Source organism: Anser brachyrhynchus, assembly GCF_964034855.1.
Source record: "Anser brachyrhynchus genome assembly, chromosome: 5".
Lineage (NCBI taxonomy): Eukaryota > Metazoa > Chordata > Aves > Anseriformes > Anatidae > Anser > Anser brachyrhynchus.
Genome location: NC_137699.1, coordinates 4,335,667 through 4,355,236, shown reverse-complemented (window position 1 = coordinate 4,355,236; position 19,570 = coordinate 4,335,667). Strand labels below are relative to the sequence as shown.

General features: G+C 36.0%; 1 protein-coding gene across 1 annotated transcript in view; it reads right to left on the bottom strand.

Moving 5' to 3' along the window:
* The window catches only part of INSC (INSC spindle orientation adaptor protein), a 332,365-nt gene that overhangs the window by 5,580 nt on the left and 307,215 nt on the right, over window positions 1–19,570 (bottom strand). The window contains exon 25 of the mRNA XM_080595845.1: window positions 16,177–16,262. The gene's annotated coding sequence lies outside the window, so the exon portion shown is untranslated. The remainder of the gene's footprint in view (window positions 1–16,176; window positions 16,263–19,570) is intronic.

Genomic DNA, 19,570 nt, shown 5'->3' with positions numbered 1-19,570 from the left:
AGAAAAAATGCAGACTTCTGCAAGCATAACTTTCCTAAAGTGCAAGTACTGTGAGACTGAGGAACATTAGGTTGCTGGAATGCATTTGGAGAAGAGCAACAAAGCTGATGAATTGACTAGAAAACAAAACACACGAGGAGCAGCTGTAGCTAAGTCAGGTTGTTTAGCCTGGAAAAAAAGGATGCTGCGGGGAGACTCCTGGCTCTCTGCAACTACCTGAAAGGAGGTTGCAGCAAGATGGGGACTGGTCTCTTTTCTCAGGTGGGAAATGATAGAACATCAAGAAATGGCCTCCAGTTGTGCCAGCACAGGTGTTGACTGGGTATCAAGAAGAATTTCCTCAAAGAAAGGGTGGTTAGGCAGTAGAACAGGCTGTGCAGGGAAGGGGTGGATTTGGTATCCCTGGAGGAATTTAAGAGATGTGTGGAGGTGGCACTTAGGGGCATGGGTTAGGTGTGGACTTGTGTTAGGTTGATTGTTGGACTTGATGATCTTAAGGGTCTTTTCCAACCTAAATGATGCTATGATTGGCAAAGGCATTGACAAGCTTTATACAAAAAACCTCAAATACTAAAAGCTGTATAAATATAGCAGGATTAAGATTTAAGCAGCTCTCTATAGTAATTAATGTCAGCTTATCTGGTTCTAGATCACTTGGTGGGTTTGAATCCCATTGCAAAAGTTTTGAGAAGGTTAATTTGCTGTGCTTCTCAGATCCTCAGCTAGAGTAAAACACCACTTAAGTCAAATAGGCTATCCTCATCTATATCTCTTCAAGAGTTGGTCTTTATATTCTTTTATTTCTCTGAATGTTTTTCTTCAGCTGCTGTAAAGTTTTCTTACCTGCTTTTTGTTAAACAAGCAACAGCACAAATACCCATGCTATGACTAAAACTTCAAGCTTAGCTTTGCAACGAACATACAAATGCTTAACATTCAAATTACTGAACCTTCTACAAACAATTTCATGCCTCATTTTCCAGCTCTGAGTTGCTACAATGGATATCTTCACAAAACATGTAGTAAACCTCCAGTGTTAAGTATTCATTATATACAGCCTCCTTCTAAATTTCTTTGACCATCACAATATTTCTTTGATGTCCCAGCATTTTTACATTTCAAAGACTAAGATAACAATGTGATTTTAAAAAGTCTGGAGGGGGATAAAAACAAAATACACATCTGTACTGTGTAGCAAAGAAACTGCATTAAGACAGTTTCAGTACACTAGTTCAATTGTCCTGACTTTTTTGATTTGCATTGGAAGGGTTTTTTTTTGTTGTTGTTGTTTTGTTTTTTTAAATGGAGCAAAACAGATCATGGAAATCCCTGCTATTAAAAGCGAAACAGCAATGTTATTGTAAAACATCAGTTGTTTTGTTGCTTCTTAATTTTATTTTGGTTTGCTTTGTTTATTTTTTAAATCACTAGGATTGTGACAATATAAAGAAATTCTCACTTCACTTTCAATCCTCCACAGGCATGATGATGAAAGGAGTTCTGCTCACACATGGGAGCCTCTTTTTTAGCATACAGTACATAAATGGACTTTACATGGCTGGACTGAAGCCCTCAAGCAAGAAGAGAACAACTGGGAATTAGAAAGATGTGGATACTAATATTGTTCAAAGAAATGTATATATCTTCACTGTGTAGAAATCCACATACATGCATGTTGCATAATGTCTGTGTGACAGACTTGCTTAAAAATTAGGATCTCTAAAAATAGACAGCAATCTTCCATATTGATGTGCAGATCATTTGTGTGGCTAATTTCCATATGATGGTAGTGAAATAGGTCATATCAGTGACAAAAAATATGCCAAATTATATACTTTATAGTTTGTTAGCACCTTGCTATCTAGTCATGGTCAGTTTATATTCTTGCTTCTTCACTAGCAGATTCCAGAGTTGGAAACACATAAGTATACGAAAGCCCATATAAAATGCATACATCTGACAATTTAAGAAAAAGCACGTTGCTTTAATTACAGATGCTGAAAGAATACAAACCCCAAACTGTCATGTGTTATTACTCTAATGATTTTGCCTGCTCAAAATGAATGAATCCATACTCACAAAACACTGTTAGGCCAGTAGCATATTAAATAAATAATCAGATGCTAGATACATGGTGCCAGGCAGGTATCATCTTCCAGGTTTTATAATCTAAGGAATTATGATATGCAGTTTTACATATGGCTCATGTTAAGAGGTATTTGACTAGACACGAGGGGAAAGGCCAAAATACTCTGCCTGGCATAGCTTAAAATTCTAGAGTTATCTTCTGACTACAACCTTCTAACATTTACTAAACCAGTCAAGCAAAGACACACAAAATCATTGCTTTTAAAAACACACTGTAGTAAAGTTTGTGTATTTACAGAATCTCTGTAAATCATCAGGATAAATTTCTCAACTTCTCCCTGGTTAGCAATGCATTTAATCTCATAACACTTCATTATATACCTTTTTCAAAGCAGAAAATTAGTTGTTGCTCTCACTCACAGAACCACAGAATTGCTGAGGTTGGAAGGAACCTCTGGAGGCCATCTGTTCCAGCCCCCCCGCCAAGTGACTCCTGTCACTTAAACCAATAAAAAGGTAAACATCGAAGTGAAAAGAATGAATCTGCAGCATCTTTAGATTTCATGCAAGATTAAAAATAAAAAGACACTTTTTCCCCCTGTTTTAGTTCTTGGTCCTGTTCCATGTCCACCACTCATATTTTGCCACTCCAAGAGCTATGCTAGATCAAGATGCAAATGTTCTAATTCTCCATGCTATGAAAGAAACAAACATATATGGATTTATTGATTCAGTTCAGCAAGATCCAGTTACAGTATAACGTTGGTAAGAGAATCTCTCTCTTTACAGTTTTAAATCTAAAGACTTAAGCCCAAAGCATTCTAGTTTCTCCATGATTAAAATGTCCATGGAACCGGACTAATTCTGTAGCAGTTCTGTGCCAGGAGGCTGCAAAACAGGGTCCAGAATTTTAAGATTCTGAGCCAGAGATTTACTCCCTCAGATCCTATGAAATTTGAGCTGAAGACATAATTTCATCTGCCAGAACTATATTATGACTACTTCTTGGGGAAGCTTGTTTGTTTTATATGTCTATTTCCATTCCCCCATTATTTAAAATAAAATATTTTAGGTTAGAAGTCATATTTCATCTTACTGAATTTTAGTAAAGGCTCTAGAGTATCAGGAGGGATTTCCTCTGTACCCTGGGGGAAGGGGGGTGGTGGTAAGAAGAGGTGTGTGTGTAGTATCTAGAATTGATATCCCTTTAATAATGTTGTGACCTTTTTTCTGAAAAATAAAATATTCAGGAATAAGTGATTCTAAAACCACACCTCTTCATAGACTTTTTAATCTAATGTAACTTTCTGGAAAGCACTGGAGCCTGAATAATACTCTTAGCAGAAGAAACGTAGTTTTAGGCTCTTCCTTCTAGATAGCTTGTTCAAATACAAATCTATATAGTCTTCTCACACAGTACCCATTACCTTCAAAAAATAACGCACAAAGCAAACAGAAAAAAGCAAAAAAAAAAAAAGCAAGCACTGAATATTTTTTCTGACATCTGTGAGAAAAACGTGTCATTGAGAGGGAGAAAAAATGCATCAGAATTCTCATATTAATTATCTGTCAAAACTAGAATTTGGTCCTTTTCATACACAATGTGTATGTTTCTCATATTGTTTATATCAGAGGAGTATGAAATAGTGCATCCACTTAAAACTGTTAAAAGTGTTTTTTAAATGTTTTATGTTTGGTTTTGTAGCGTACACGTGGGAACATACATAACCTAAAATAGCTAAGGAACAAAATATGTGTAATTTGAGAATGTTCAGTCTATGAGTCAGCATATGTTAATTTGTGTTTGATTTAGAATACAATATATTGGACTTTCGCTTGTGGGCTGCTTGTCTTTACTGGCAGAAAAACAATATTTTGAGGAAGAACTCCAGAAGATAAGGTAATAATGGCATCAACAGAGTTAAAGTTCAAGATTTTGAACACTTTTAAAAATTAAATTTTTTTGCATGGATAAACTATATTGGAAGAATGCATTAATCAACAAACAACTCCCAAGACTTCTTTCTGTATCTATATGTTCCTAGGTGTATTTTACTCAGCGAGGCAGTATACTGCGTAGGTACCTGCCTGCACACTGAGAAACTTTTAATAGAGGAAAACAGTTTGTCTGTACCCTACAATTCAAATAAGCATTTTAATAATAGATTGCAAGTAAAGACGCCAGGGAAAATATGCAAGAGAAGAGATTCGATCAAAGTTTTATTGTGACAAATACTAAAGACAAAAAAGTAGGTTTATAACTCAAAGCAATATTCCAAAAGAATAGCTTGTACCAACAATTCTACATTTCAAATGCAAATTATCTCACTCCTTAAAGATAGTATCATAGTAGTTATGTATAGTAAACTGTTTCCCTTTGAATGTTAATCAGTTTTTGAATGGTTATGGACAGTGTTTCACTTCTGAATTTCTGAACTCCCAGAATCTCTGATGGGAGGTAAGAATAATCAGAGTACAAGATCACTAGGATGTATCTATTTATGGACTGGTTTGTGGTTCATAATGAATTAAATCTGATCAAAGGGACATTTTCCTCCTTTTTTTTCCTGAGTATATTGATATACCAAAAATTGACTTAAAAAAAACAGCTTCAACACTAGACTGAGTCAGATCTAGAGACTCAGTTCAAGCTGGGGAATTTTTCTGTTACTATTACACAACTCCTGCTTAAGGGGTTTGTGACCTGATGTAACAATTACCTTAAAGAAGGAGGGAAGAAAGCAGAGAAATGAAGTTTAAAAAAAAAAAAAACAACACTCATTAACCTTAACATGTTTCAAAACACAATAAAAATCAAAAGTCAATTCACAGTTTTTAAAATGATTCCCCAGTATTGTGGTGCAGCAATTTCAGTCTGACACTTCACTGTGTCTTGGTCTGGTTTTCAAGCATCATTCCAACCTTAGTTCAAAATCTATTTAGACTCAATAACTCAAAACATGAGTTGAAATAAAAGGAGGACGTAGTACTACATTACCGCTTCACTTCTCATGGTAAAACTACATGGCTGAAGATGAAAAAAGAAATTTAACGGAAAAGTTAATAGGAAGATGGCCTAGAATGAGCAGCACTTTTGGACACAAAAGTGCTGTCAGAGTATTAATTTTTAATCAGTCTCTTATAATTATTTTGCTGCTTTGAAAGATGAATAGATACATAAACACAATATTTGGAATAGAAACACTGTTAGTGCAAATATATGCACTGTTCCCACCTTCTCTTGTTTAACCAAGTTGACATTAGAAATTATGCTTATTTTGTGTATTATTTCATAAAGGAATTTGGTTTCATGAATTCATTTTTTTTTTTCCAGGAAGGCTTGCTTCCAAACTCTTTTATTTATTTTGCATGAACCAGAACCTTTCAGCCAAAAATGGTTAACTTATTTATGGTGGTTTTCCCGATTCCCTCATTTGGTGCTATACAAGTCAATACACAGCTGAGATTACTTTGGCACCAGGTACAAGAAGGGCATACTTCAATAAACCAATAGCACACCTATCAATTTCTTGGTTTGGTAATCATCCTCCTCATTAACAATGATTCGATAACACACAGTATTTTGAGGCATAAGATTTGAGGTCCCTAAAAGCAACACCAGCCATCCCAGCCCTCCCAAGCACCAAAGCAGCCTGAGAAGTGTAGTATAAGAAACATGTCCCTCATTTCCAACTCTAGAGAAATATTCCATTCCCAAAACAGCCTGAAGAACTACACATTCAACTCCTCCTTCAATCTTTCACACTCCGTATGTTGATATTTGCTACATGACCTGACTTAGAGTTGGCGGAAGACATTGAAGGTCACAAAAATGACCAAATTAAAATAAACTTATGAAGTTAAAACCCTTTCACCTAGACAGCTCTCTCAACAGCTGCCTCACAATATGAGGGAGCTGCATTGTGAACCCCTTTATTGTTGAATTTCAAAGCAGACAGAGACAGACATGTTTCTCCAATGAGGACCAAACCTGTCAGCCACATAGTTCAAACAAATTTCAACAGAAATAAATGGAAAGCCAAGTACTGTGCATTGGTGTATGCCCTACTCAGTGGCATATCCCAGTATGACCATTTGAGGTCTCTCTATGGATTTAATGATTGTATTTGACTGCAAATCCAACTTTGTTTGAAAGGCTGGTCCTTGCCTTGACATTATTATTATTTTTTTTTTTTTAGCTTTTGTCTTGGACTAGAGCACCTAGGAGATATCCTTTGTAGAATTTTTTGACAATAAGAGCATATCAATGTGTTCTCTTTGACCCTTTTAGAAGTGTTCTGCCTCAACAAACTTGCAATTTTGACTATCTAAAGGGGCAATTTTTGTTAAAAAAATAAATCCACGCTTCAGAATATTAATATAGAGCTGCATATGATAAATGGACATTACTAGGATTTAAATTGTCTGGAATTCTATTTTTTTGGTGGTGGTTAGGGATTTCTTCTTCAGAGGATAGAAGGGCTTCCGTGCTTCTACAAAATGATCATAAATAACTGTTAGCATTACCCTCTCTTTGACAAAAAGTAATGAATAATGAATTTGCAGACAACGCCAAGGGTAGGCATAGGGGGGGTAGGAAGGCTCTGCAGGAGGATCTGGATGGGCTGAGGACAACTGCATGAAGTTCAACAAGGCCAAGTGCCGGGTCCTGCACCGGGGGCACAACAACCCCAAGCAGAGCTACAGGCTGGGAGATGAGTGGCTGGAAAGCTGCCTGGCCGAGAAGGACCTGGGAGTACTGGTTGAGAGTCGGCTGAATACGAGCCAGCAGCGTGCTGAGGTGGCCAAGAAGGCCAACAGCATCCTGGCTTGCATTAGAAACAGTGTGGCCAGCAGGTCTAGGGAAGTGATTGTGCCCCTGTACTCGGCTCTGGTGAGGCCGCATCTCAAGTATTGTGTTCAGTTTTGGGCCCCTCTCTACAAGAAGGACATGGATGTGCTCGAGAGAGTCCAGAGAAGGGCAACAAAGCTGGTGAGGGGTGTGGAGAACAAGTCTTACGAGGAGCGGCTGAGGGAGCTGGGGTTGTTCAGCCTGGAGAAGAGGAGGCTCAGGGGCAACCTCATCACTCTCTACAGGTACCTTAAAGGAGGCTGTAGCAAGGCAGGGATTGGTCTATTCTCCCACATGCCTGGTGACAGGACCAGGGGCAATGGGCTAAAGTTGCGCCAGGGTAAGTTTAGGTTGGATATTAGGAAAAACTTCTCTATGGAAAGGGTTGTTAGGCATTGGAATGGGCTGCCCAGGGAAGTGGTTGAGTCACCACCATCCCTGGAGGTCTTTAAGAGACATTCAGATGTAGAGCTTAGTGATATGGGTTAGTGGAGGACTTGTTAGTGTTAGGTCAGAGGTTGGACTAGGTGATCTTGGAGGTCTCTTCCAACCTAGATGATTCTGTGCTAAGCAAGCCATATTGATTATTGTTATGTGTAGGAAATCCCTTGGACTTAAAGGTGACTCTGAAATAGAAATTATTTTCATCTTGCTACAGCAAGTACTCAGTTTGAGATATAAGCACCAAACTTTCCATTAAGTAGCATCTATCCATCATTCCCTTAATGATGCATAAGGTCACATTTTCCACATTTATCTAAACTAGAGATAGCTGCTCTTCAGCTGACAATTCATTCTGTTAAGAAACAGAAAACACCACCAAGTTTTAACGGTCTTATGCTGGATTTCTGACTCAAAGACCTCCTTCCCTGTCACCTCCCAACAACCCACAAGTGATGAAGATGTTCAAATGCTTGAAACAAGATACTCTTAAATATCTCTCTCCATAGCCTTCTCACAACATATCAACATTGTTAACAGGTTTTTTCTGTACAATTTGAATAGAATTCTCAAAAAAAAAGAATGTCTGAACTTCTTTAATCATTTCACTGGCACATTCACCCAGCTCAGCTTGTTAACTATACTGTAAGTCAGCTTTGATATACTTCCTATGTTAAGAAATCCAAACAGCAAGTTTTAATGAACATTGCAGACAAGTCTTGTGGAACCTGCAATAGAAGCATGCACTGAATTTTGTTGCCAGTCCTTAAACTCAAGTCAGAATTGTTGACATATTCTTAGTCTAGTCTCTGTTTCCTGCAGAAACCATTGACATTTCTTTCTCGTGTCCTGAAACAAATTGACTGTTTGGTACCAACAGATGAAAACCACAAATGCTTTAAAAGGGTGGAATATATTGGAAATGTAAATCTGCTGGCACAAAACAGAGAAATCCTCTCAGTGGAGTTTAATTCATGACTTCATAGGTGCTATCTGCTAAATATATGCAGACCCTAAAAAATGTAGGTTTATTTTCTTCTCAGGAATTTGAACCCATTCTTCCACCCACTCACACAAGATTAATTTGAATTAAGATTTTTTTTTTATTATTATTAATTTGTACAACCTGTAGTTTTTCCTTCTCATTCCAGTTAGGGTTTTGGTATATAAATCCATTCTAAATGTTTTCACAGCTGCTCAGAAGGTGTTGATTCTTAGTGTCAACTCATTCACTCAACTTAACATAATCATTCCCTTTTAATGAAACGGTTAACAGGAGACTGACAACTATCATTTTGCTGATGGGGTCCAATAGCTAGAAGAGTGAAAGGTGACAGTGGTGTAATTACCAGGCCTGACATACTTTGTTCACTTTTTTCCCACCTTTTTAGGCAGATGAGGCAGTACTGTGCAATGTCAACAATCAAAATGGAAATGCAGGCAGTGTGAAGACCCGGGTGAGTAATTACCAGGGGCTGCAGACCTGTGACTACTCCTAGTGTGGCAGGGCTGACAAGGTGCAGATTGTTTTTTATCCCCTAGTGTGAATCTGCCTGTCTTGCTGTTGATAGATCCAGGTGGTAGTATTAATTAATACACCAGCAGGAGCTAGTTCAGCTCTTGACAATGCATTATCTTTGAAAAGAAAAGGCAGACCATTGTTGAGGAAAAAGTCATTCCTTTTGACTTTTTTTTTTATTAAGGTTGAAAAATATAGTACAGCTTGAGAAGTAAAAGTTTATCAGCTTGAGGAGTAAGAACAAGAGATGGTTTATAGAAATAGAGTAAAACTAGATCTGTTAGCATCTTTGGAAGTTGGAGGTAAGCAGGGGTGCATTGCGTAACAAAATTACGCTCACATGCCAATTCCACTTTAGGTAGACACTATTAAATTGTTCAGCTGACTAGTCCTGTATGCAAGTATGAAGCTTGTCTTGTTCTGTTTAAATTTTTGGACCTATGAACTTTACATCATCAATTTCCTGACATTTGACCTGCAAATATATTCCAGTGGAAAACACTGATGATTATTGCTACTGAACAGCAAGTAACTCTAATGCAGGCTTTGGTTGCAGGTATACTTAGCACTCTGTCTGTTATCTAAATGTACAGTAACAGCTGACAGTGTTCTAACCACCTAAAATTATTAGTTGTACTATCACTTAGACCATTTGATATTTTACATTCAAAGTTTACACAGGAGTATATGTAACAATATAGATTTTATGCCAATTGGATGAGTAACACTTGTACCAAGACTACTTTTTGTGTGATTATTTGTAGAGCCACTATTGTAAACAGGATTTAGGTCTACCATTTTTAGCAAAAAAAATGGTAGACCTGTAGCAAATCAAAGGCATTTTATGTAATGGACACAGGCAACTCTCCCCTTGTAGCTGGGGTATGTGAAGGGGTATAAACTTGAGTCGTCATCAATTTAAATGCTCATACAAGCTCTGTCCCCTCTGCTCTAACAGTAGCTTACTCCTGGGAACGCTTAGTAACCAGTTTCAGCCAACACGATTCAACTTGGCAAAAACTTACTCTTATATTCACTCTTACTTCAGTGATCAGGTAATGCTGGCAAGGTGATGAATGCAATGCTGATGACGAATTTCAGAAGCATGCTTAAGGTGCAGTTAAAAAAAGACAACACGGCTATGATCTTAAATATGTAAAGTTGTTTTCAAAAGCAGGTCACCAGCTACTAAGTCACAGTGTGCTTCAGAAAAATTTACATCCCAAGTAACAACTACTCATATGAAGTTATTTCATCAGTACCATACTTGTAAAGTATGGAATTTTAAACTGTTTTTAAATCACATCTGAATAATCTTTTTGCATTCAAATTTCAATGTCCAAGTCAAAAACTTAAATGTGTTCAAAAAAACCTGTTGAAGTTTCAAACTTTAAAAATACTACACATAGATCAATATATACACACCTACAAATGCATACCTTAAGATGATCTTGTGCAAGAACTCACCAAAACCATAAAATGATAACACATACACCCAAGTGGTATTAACCAAAACTGATGTACAAGTTTACTGCTGCTATGTCACGTATGCAAAAGTAATCTTATTGCAATAACACACAGTATTAAACTTCATCCCTCAAACTTTTACACTCTATTGAAAGGAAATAATAGTGTTAAAGAAAAGCTAATCCTGTGATCTTTTCACATTTGGCTGCAGATGTTATGCCATTTTCAAGAGAAATATTTGCCTTCCTTCTTACTCACTCAAATAGTTACTGGGCTAGACACACTGCAGTCTTCTCAAATAAAATAAAATACCCTGTTTAATTGAATGCCTGACACTCAGGATTGAACTGCTGAGACAAGCCTGCACACGCATTAGTCAGAAGCAATATTAAAAATAGACTCTACCAGATAGCAGAATAGCAACATACAACAACAAAAGCTGATAATCACTACTGAGAACTTCTGATGATAGATGTGAAAGCATACTGGAAAAAATGCAAATGAAATCTATGCAGGAATGCAAAGAAAGAAATAATTTTACACCTACAGGCTATAATAAGATCTCTGATTGTTGGTATCACACCTGTAGACCTCTGAACCAGTATGGTAGAAATACAGGGCCATGACTCACTTACTGTAATAAACAGGTTGCTGACTGATGAGAAACAAAGTAATTTGTACCTCCTTCTACTTAAAACTTCAGTGACATGAAGGGCAGTTAGGCACCCTCTGCTGTGAGATGGCAGTGTGGTTCCTTACGAGTTGGTGTCTATCCACAACTTTGATTTCAACTGAAAAGCTGCATTTGCATGGCTACTATGGATATTTTCCTAGACAAATTTTCCTTTGCGTCTTGAAACACCTAGAATAAAACTATGATTTACCACCACCTTTATTATCACTTATTCCCTGAATTTAGGGTAAAAAGACACTTGGTAGATTAATAAGGCCCAAAATATTACTGGTGTGAGGAATATACATCAGTAAGCAATAAGCAATGTAAGAAAATTAAAGTCTCTTATCAGTTACACAGACTTGTGAACAAGTATAACCTATTTCACAGACTTCTAGACTTAGCCCTACCCCAGGGTAAATAATAGCAGAAGTAGTTGCTTTAATTCATCATTTGTTACTCAAACTGTTGTTATAACAACTATGAAAAATTCACTAGACATTTTACTTATCAACTTTCCTGGGTGTTACTTGTATACAGCAAGCTCTACTCAGCTACCCTCAATCATTTCTTGTACCCTTAGTAAGGCTAATTAAGGGTATGATCATTGTAGAAAGGTAAAATGAGGACTGGGTGCAATCTCTGGTTTACAAACAAGACAGTGCCAACCGCTTCTTCTCTGTACCTTAGCCATCATTTTTCTGTCCTACACATTCCACAATAAACATGAAATAATACAAGCCACCTGATCTTCCAATAAAAGAGACAGAGCTATTGTGCTGGGGGCAAGGATACATGCGTAGGCATTAACTTAGAATGCCTAATGTTCGTTAGCCCACAGAAACTTATCCACGTTAAATGATTCTTTCCACATCGTTCACAAGAGCATCCATCTCTAATGCCCTACTTTCACTTTGTTGTTAGAAATGAAGTATACACATACCTACTTTAAAGCTTATTTTGGCAGTCTTTGCAAAGCTATTGTTTCTAAGAACTGCACCACAGAATTGGTGAAACCATGTCTATATCAAGTCTGGCGATTTTGACTCTGTGGTTTACACCCTTTAAAATTACTTTCAAGGAAAGGGATGACTTCCATTTGGTTTTGAATGCTCATTTTGGGATAGGAAACATATTTGTCTGCACTACATGACTTATGATAAGACCTATTTTGCTAGTTTTGACATGAAACCAGAACAATGCTTTCTGCAGCTCTGTTAAAATGTGACTTCTTTGGACCCAGCCAAATCGTTCACTTAGAGGTTCAACTGAAAATTTTCCCAGCCCTAATACGGAGTTGAACAGCACCAACAGCAGGATGAGCAGAATCTAGTTGCCTAAATTCAGTGTTCACCAGGGTTGGGGAACCACCACAGAACAAAGCCCTCTCAAGTCTGGAATGGCTAAGTTTCAAAAACCATCTCTCTCTGATTTGAGAATACTAGGCTCTGCTTCTCTCACCTACTTCTTGCCTGAAGGATCTAGAAAACTAGGCCTCACTGAAGAGTACAACAGAGCAAATGTCCTCTGAGGTGCCTAATAAAACTGAAAACGATATCCAGAAAACACATTTGTTGTTAATATTTTCCTTCCACAACACTGATGAAACTTGAAATTTTGAGTCCTACTCTGATTCTTTCCTATGCACTACATTGAAAAAAAAATCTACATATTTAACAGAAGGTTCAAAACTGGGGAGCAAGACATCTGAGACTTAGCATTGTATTGAGCTTAAAATTCTTCTTAGTAAGCTGGGTTTAAATTATTCATGTAAAAATATAACTTGAATAAGTACATCTATTATAAGCTAACAGGGACTTAATGAGCTTCAGTAATTAATGCCAGGAAATTACTCCAAGAACCCCAAATGAAAAATATACTAGCCTAAATGATAGCAATGGGAGACTTTATAGAAACCTCAGAAGGCATTCATAACGTGACAGGGGAAACCTGGATATAGGGGAGAATGACAGAAAAAACACTGGAAAGAACACATTTCAGATAAAGTTATCCAAAGATGACCACTACAGTAGATTAAGGCTAAATTGTGGGTATTAGTATTCTTTACACAAGTCTAGTTGTTCAATTTTTACATGTTCACTGCACCTGGGAGTCTGTAGGCAAGATTCTGACATCCTTTTTGAAAACTTGGATACTGATATGAATTAAACCTATATCTTGCTTTGAGCAAGGGACAAATCATCCCCGAAACTGTTTCTGATGCATCAGAGTGCACAAACCAGTATAAATCATGATTTATTAGAACTTCTCTGAAATCTGTATTTGCAAGAAGTCTTCAGATTTCACACTCAACTTTCTGATGTAAATGTCAAGTACAGGTTGCAAACGTGAAAGACGAAAACAATTTAAAGCATTATGTTAAAGTCAGAAGAAGTTGTCAATGTGAATAACATTCTGGTCACAGTTTCATTTATGCAGTCTTAAAAATACAGTAATAATGGATTTTTTTAAAAACAGTGGAATAAAATCAAATTATTAAGAGACTGAGTATGTATCACGTGATTCAGTAAAACTGTAATTTATGTTCAAGCAAACCTGTCAATCCGAAATACTAGTATAAATATTTCACCCGCACTTAATGGATTTTCTTAAGTCCTTGTCTCCATACTTTGCTATTCATCTGAACAAAATTCTTCTGAACTGCCAGCACTGTTTGAGACTGATTATGATTTGCTAATAATCAATTGACAATGAGAAGTGGCAAATAAGGAGACTGCCTAGGCTCAAGCAGGCTCATTCTACTCATGCAATTTCCTTCCTCCCCTTGAATTTATTTTACAAATATCTTAGAACACAAAAAGACTATTTCTGTTCCATGTAAGTTAACATTAATTACTCACGTTAGTACCTTCACACAATGACAAAATTACTACCTTGAATATGTTCAGAGAAATTTCTCCTTAAAGATATCCCCTGCCAAAGTACACTTATCAAATAGCCTAGGATTTAATTTCTGTAAAACTAACACATTTTTCAGCAAAACTGACAAATTATACTCCAACACACACACCTTATTATGTAATATACAACATAAAAGCGTAACTGTTGCACAGTATCATGCAAAACTGAATCACTTTCTCTAAAGAAAAACATAATACAATAGCTGGTGTACATTACTCATCTCTTAATTAGATGCTAATTAATGACTCACTGGCTTTAATCATATCAGTCTGGTAATACTATTTATGCCACACAGAATAATGATCTACTTTACAAGAAATCAACGTGGCACATGTTGACATAGGAACGCATCCAGCCGTAATTCACTCTGTGTAAATATATCCACCCATACTTGGATACTGAACAATTTAGTAGAGAGACATTAACTTAGTTGACGAGCAGAGAGAGAAAGGGAGAAGCTAAGGAATGAAAACAAAGAAAAGTACTTTTTTTTTTTTCCAAAATCTTATTAAACTGTGAGAATGCTAAGTACTTATCAATACATTTTACATTCAAATCATAACTTTATAATTTGTTCACGCTGGCAGTGTTAAAAAGACAGATTCATACATTTAATTTTCATGAAATGTATTCAAGTACTACAGCAAAAATTATACAGTAGATATATTTTATGGTAGATAACTGACTATAAATGAAGATTTTGAAATTATCATTGTACAGTAGGGGTAATATTTCTAAAAGATCACAGAGAATATTTCAGCTGTACCAAGAGCATAACAAACTTAGAACACCAGGAGGAATCAGACAGGTATAAAGTAATTTTAACTCTAAAATAGAGTATGTTTATCTTAGTTGTAGTTCTGGATTATTATTACTTTTTTAATGCCCAATACGTTGTTCCTACAGATGTGGTAGCATTTCAGAATGCATACATAAAACTGGAGTTTTTCATTTTGAGTTATAAGTTCACTGTTTTTCCTTGCACAGGCCTTTTTAAGTATTCATTGCTTATGATACTTTGTGGGGTTTATTTTTTGTTATCTAACTTACTTTTGAATATATTCAGCAATTTATTTGAACACTAATATATAATTTATTTATATAAATATCTTGGCTTATCTTGCAAATAAAGTATTAAGAGGAAGACAAGAAGGATCTTTAAAAATTTGCATTCCTAAAATCACTGAGGGTATCATTGTCTATGCTCGAAAATGGTCTCACCTGATACGAAGACCAAGAGATATTTTGGTGGAGTTACAGAAACTAAAACACGAGGAACCATGGGCTAGATTTAAAGAAGTTAAGAAAAAACTCCTAGCTGTTTAGGAGTAAGATTTATTAAACATCAACAGAATTCCTTCTCCCCAGTCATTAAAACCTGGTTGAATATCCTATTGTTCCTTATTCTTAAAGAAAAGTAGAGCAAAGAGAAATATTTTCACCTCTCCTCCTTCAGCTAGCTACAGCTTCCCAGTGATTTAGAACAAATGACATAATTGAGCTAATCAATATAATAATGTAATTTTCACTGTCTTTCTTCTTTTGCAATTGCAATTACAATCATTCATTTAAATGCAGTAAAATGTTACCTCTGCGAAACAAGATTTACTTTTTCCTCACATACTCATGCACGTCTCCACCAAGTTTCAAGCAATAAACTGAGTTTTAGGCATTATCACTGTTGAAGTCATAATCAGAGTTCAGAAGTTACTGTGTTAAAAATAATTTAATGACTGAGTTCCTTGTTTTACAGGGGTCTAAACCACTGAAGGCAGCTTGAATTCTGTCAGAAGAATCCGCAGTTTACAGTAAAATAAATTGACCCTTTCTGTTCTTTGTACACTCCTTGCACAAGTACTTCCCTCTTAATTAGTATATTTATTTCCTATTTGATGGCTGCTCTCTTCTTTGCTAAATAGGAACTTTAGAGATTTACCATGAAAGACAGCTGCTTCCAGTATTGGAATGCTACCAATTAACCACTTATACTATTTCTTACTTGGTTTTATCACTCTACTATTTCTGTTCCATTGTTTTCACTGGGTTTTAAATATCAAAATAATAATATATGGAAAAATTACACCAACTGAAATTTTGTATTATTTTTCCAGCATTCTGTCCTAAAGGATAAAAGGAAATTAGCAGGATTTTGCATAAGCTGAGCATACATTTTTATATGTGATCAAAATATTAGGAGACTGATAATCCACTTACAAGAATGCCAACAGCTGTATTAGGGCCTGGCACAAGGAGTCGTTCACTTCAAGGATAAACGTTTAGAAGTCTGCAATTTTAGGCTTCTGGGGGAAAAAACAAAGTTTCGGTCACCTTAAAAGAAATACTTCTCAATTAAAAATATTGAAGATATTGCTGAATGCAAGTGCACAAGAAGAGAGACCTCCTGGAAGCAGTCTTTTTCACTAACTAGTTCCATTAATTCAGCAGAAAAAAGTTACATTGCAGTAGTATGGGGAACTGATGTTAGGCCAGACACTAAACACACAGATGATACAAAATTGTCTGTCATATAAATACAGAACTGCAAGGTCTTCAAAGTCTCTTAGGTTTCTAGAATTTTACGAAGTTATAATACTCTGCAAATTAAATCTGTCCACTAAGCCTGAAAAAAAAAAAAAAAGCTCTCTCTTTATTGGGATAAAACAACAGGAAATATTACTGCTGTAGATGTATCAAGTGAGCTCTGAAGAATTAAAGTTTTCCCTCCTAAAAAAGAATGGGTGCTTTTATATAATTATGATGCAGCATAAATAATGTTTTCTTGTCTGCTTATGTCAGGTTAGTTCTTACTGCATTATGCTATATTACTTAACGTACCTTAATACATAAAGTGCCTCAGTGATTCACTTTAAAGCAGTGGGCAATTTTAGCTGACTGCCTACACCAGACTTCATAGAAAAAACATTTGTCTTTCCTAGTTACGATGCTGGACAAACTGCAAATTTCAAAAGCGCTACTACCAGACATCTTTAGCTATTGGATACACTCTTATTTAATTGTCAGTGCAAGGCAGCATAGACTTTATCACCATTAAAAGTAATGTTAGCACTACATACACAGGACCAATTGCCATGCAAATGAATGGACAGTCAACTGCTCACATATTTGCTTCATAACCAAAATCTTAAGTAATTTTTAATTTTGAAAAACCACAGTAATCATGAACTGTTACATGAAAATATACTTCACATATTAAAATGGGATATTGTAAGAAAATAGTGATATGCGTGAGTCACTGTTTTTAATTTCCCTTTCCGCTGAAACAGAGAACATAACTGGACGACAGGAACATGTATTTTTAGATAGACAACTGACTTATGTAGATACACTATATACATTCTCAACAATTTGACCATGGTTAAAGGGTATTTATATTCTGATGTGGCTAAAATTGAACATGTCAACACTAATGCATTTTTCTAGGAGAATCACTACTTTCACCATAATTTCCATGGAAAATTTGTGTGCACATGCAGTAATAGACACATTTATAACATCAAAAGGATTCAATTTTCTTTTCAATCATACTACAGTATGAATAGCTTTTCCTATTGAATTTAACAATAAGGCACATTACCACAGTCTAAAGGATGGGGTACTTCTGCTTGCTCATATGAAAGTATGTCAAACAATATATAATAAATCTCACAATAGTTCTGGGTTAACTGCTCCTTTATATAGGTTTCTTTCTAATACATTTGTGTCAGCAGATTTTTATTATTAAGTTTGTAAAATCAGCAGCATTTCAAACTCTGCTTAACTCTCCACAACATTAACAGATTATTTAAATATTTGAAGGTATCGACTGACTTTGTATCAAGAAATGACTTTGTATGAAGAAATCAACAGAAAATCCATACTTAGATGTATAGATTTGTTTTTCTAACACTGATAGTCAGTTTACCCAAGCACATACATCATAGTCTGTCACTGCAACATAGCTGTGCTATACCCGTGAGGGAGAAAGGGAAGATTTTATGTATGAATCGTCTCAATCCTGCATGCCTTATGCACAGCAAGAAAGAGTATTAAAAACAGAACAAAATAACCAAAAGAACATACTGAGCCCTAAAATAAATTGTTTGAATTACACATTTATTTTGCTGTCATGAAAGAGGATTCTTTCAAAACCTTTTCCAGTCAATGAAAAGATTTAGCCTTAAGAGTCCAACTCTTACAATCTGAACTGCCACAAAATGTTATATTGTACATCTAGAGGCTTTACATGTTCTTGCAAGACTGCATGTTTCTCTAGTAATCAAAGCTAATAATTGACACGTTTAATATTCCTGTTTAGGCTTTATTTCTTTTTAAGCCATATGAGACAGAACATGGAATAGGACTGCAAATTGCTTAGAAATAAGGCCTCTTATACAGGTGTTAATCATGCCCAACAGATGATTGGCATTTGGAAATTTGAGAGCTAAGGAATACATCTTAGCCATAAAGAATAAGTGGAGAACTAGTGTCCTGATCTGATAGCACAATTTCTCTATTTCCCTGCATAAGAATAAAAAGCTGACCTGTGTACTATCTGCTGTCTATATCGCTGCTGCATTCCTAGCTCTGTTCTAATGGGATTAAGCCAAGCAAAACAGTCAAAATGCTTGCAACAGCTTGCAGCTGTGAAAAATCCCAAAATTCAGGCATTTAGACAGTTATTCATCTTTATGAACCACAGGATTCTGTGGGATTTTTCGTGCTTGTTTGAAATCATTTTTCAGGCAGTATGAGATCCTTCTTCAGTAGCTTTTTCAGACTGCCATTATCACCTTCCTATAAAATGGTGACATTTGACATGAATCTCTTCACCAAAACCAAATTCCCTTACAGTTAGCCCCAGATATAATATTCTCTCCTAGTCACTCACCCTATTTGAAGACTTCAGTTCTATCACTGCACTCTTCCAGTTTTATACTAGAGTAAATCTGATTGAGACAATGGTGAATTGTGCACTTGAATCTTGGGTTGGAAAGGACCTTAGAGATCTCTTGCAGTTACTACTCTTTATTATGGAAAAAGATGTGAACCATTAAGCACAGATTTTTTTTCCAACTACAGCAATGCTGGTGCAATTCTATATTCTCTTCGTTCTCAGTGACCCATTTCTTACTGCTGTCCTACTAGAATGTTTGTGCATCCGCCATATTACAGCATCTGTCTTCTTTCATTCCCATGTATCTCGAGATATCATTACAAGCTTTGCATGTCTTGTCAATCATTATTAGAAGGGTGGGTGCGAGCTTGGGGGCAGATCATTGTAACATTAAGTCCGTGAACAAATGTTTGCAGACTTAAGGCCTATGTTGTCTTTGGAGACAATAACACAAAAAATAATCCCTAAGTGAACATTAAAATAATTTAAAATATTATTGTCAAGAATGACAGTGGAATATATTTTTTTGTAAGTTAATGTTGTTTCCCTAGCAATTTGGAAGGGTGAAATCATACTATTATCGTTGCTACACTTCTGGTTTTGAGATGTGTAGAAGCACAGTAATGAAAGGGGCTGTACAATCCTTCAAAAGGCAGATTAGATACTATTTAAATCTTCTAGAGGTGTAAGCACTTCAGAAGATGCTCATATATT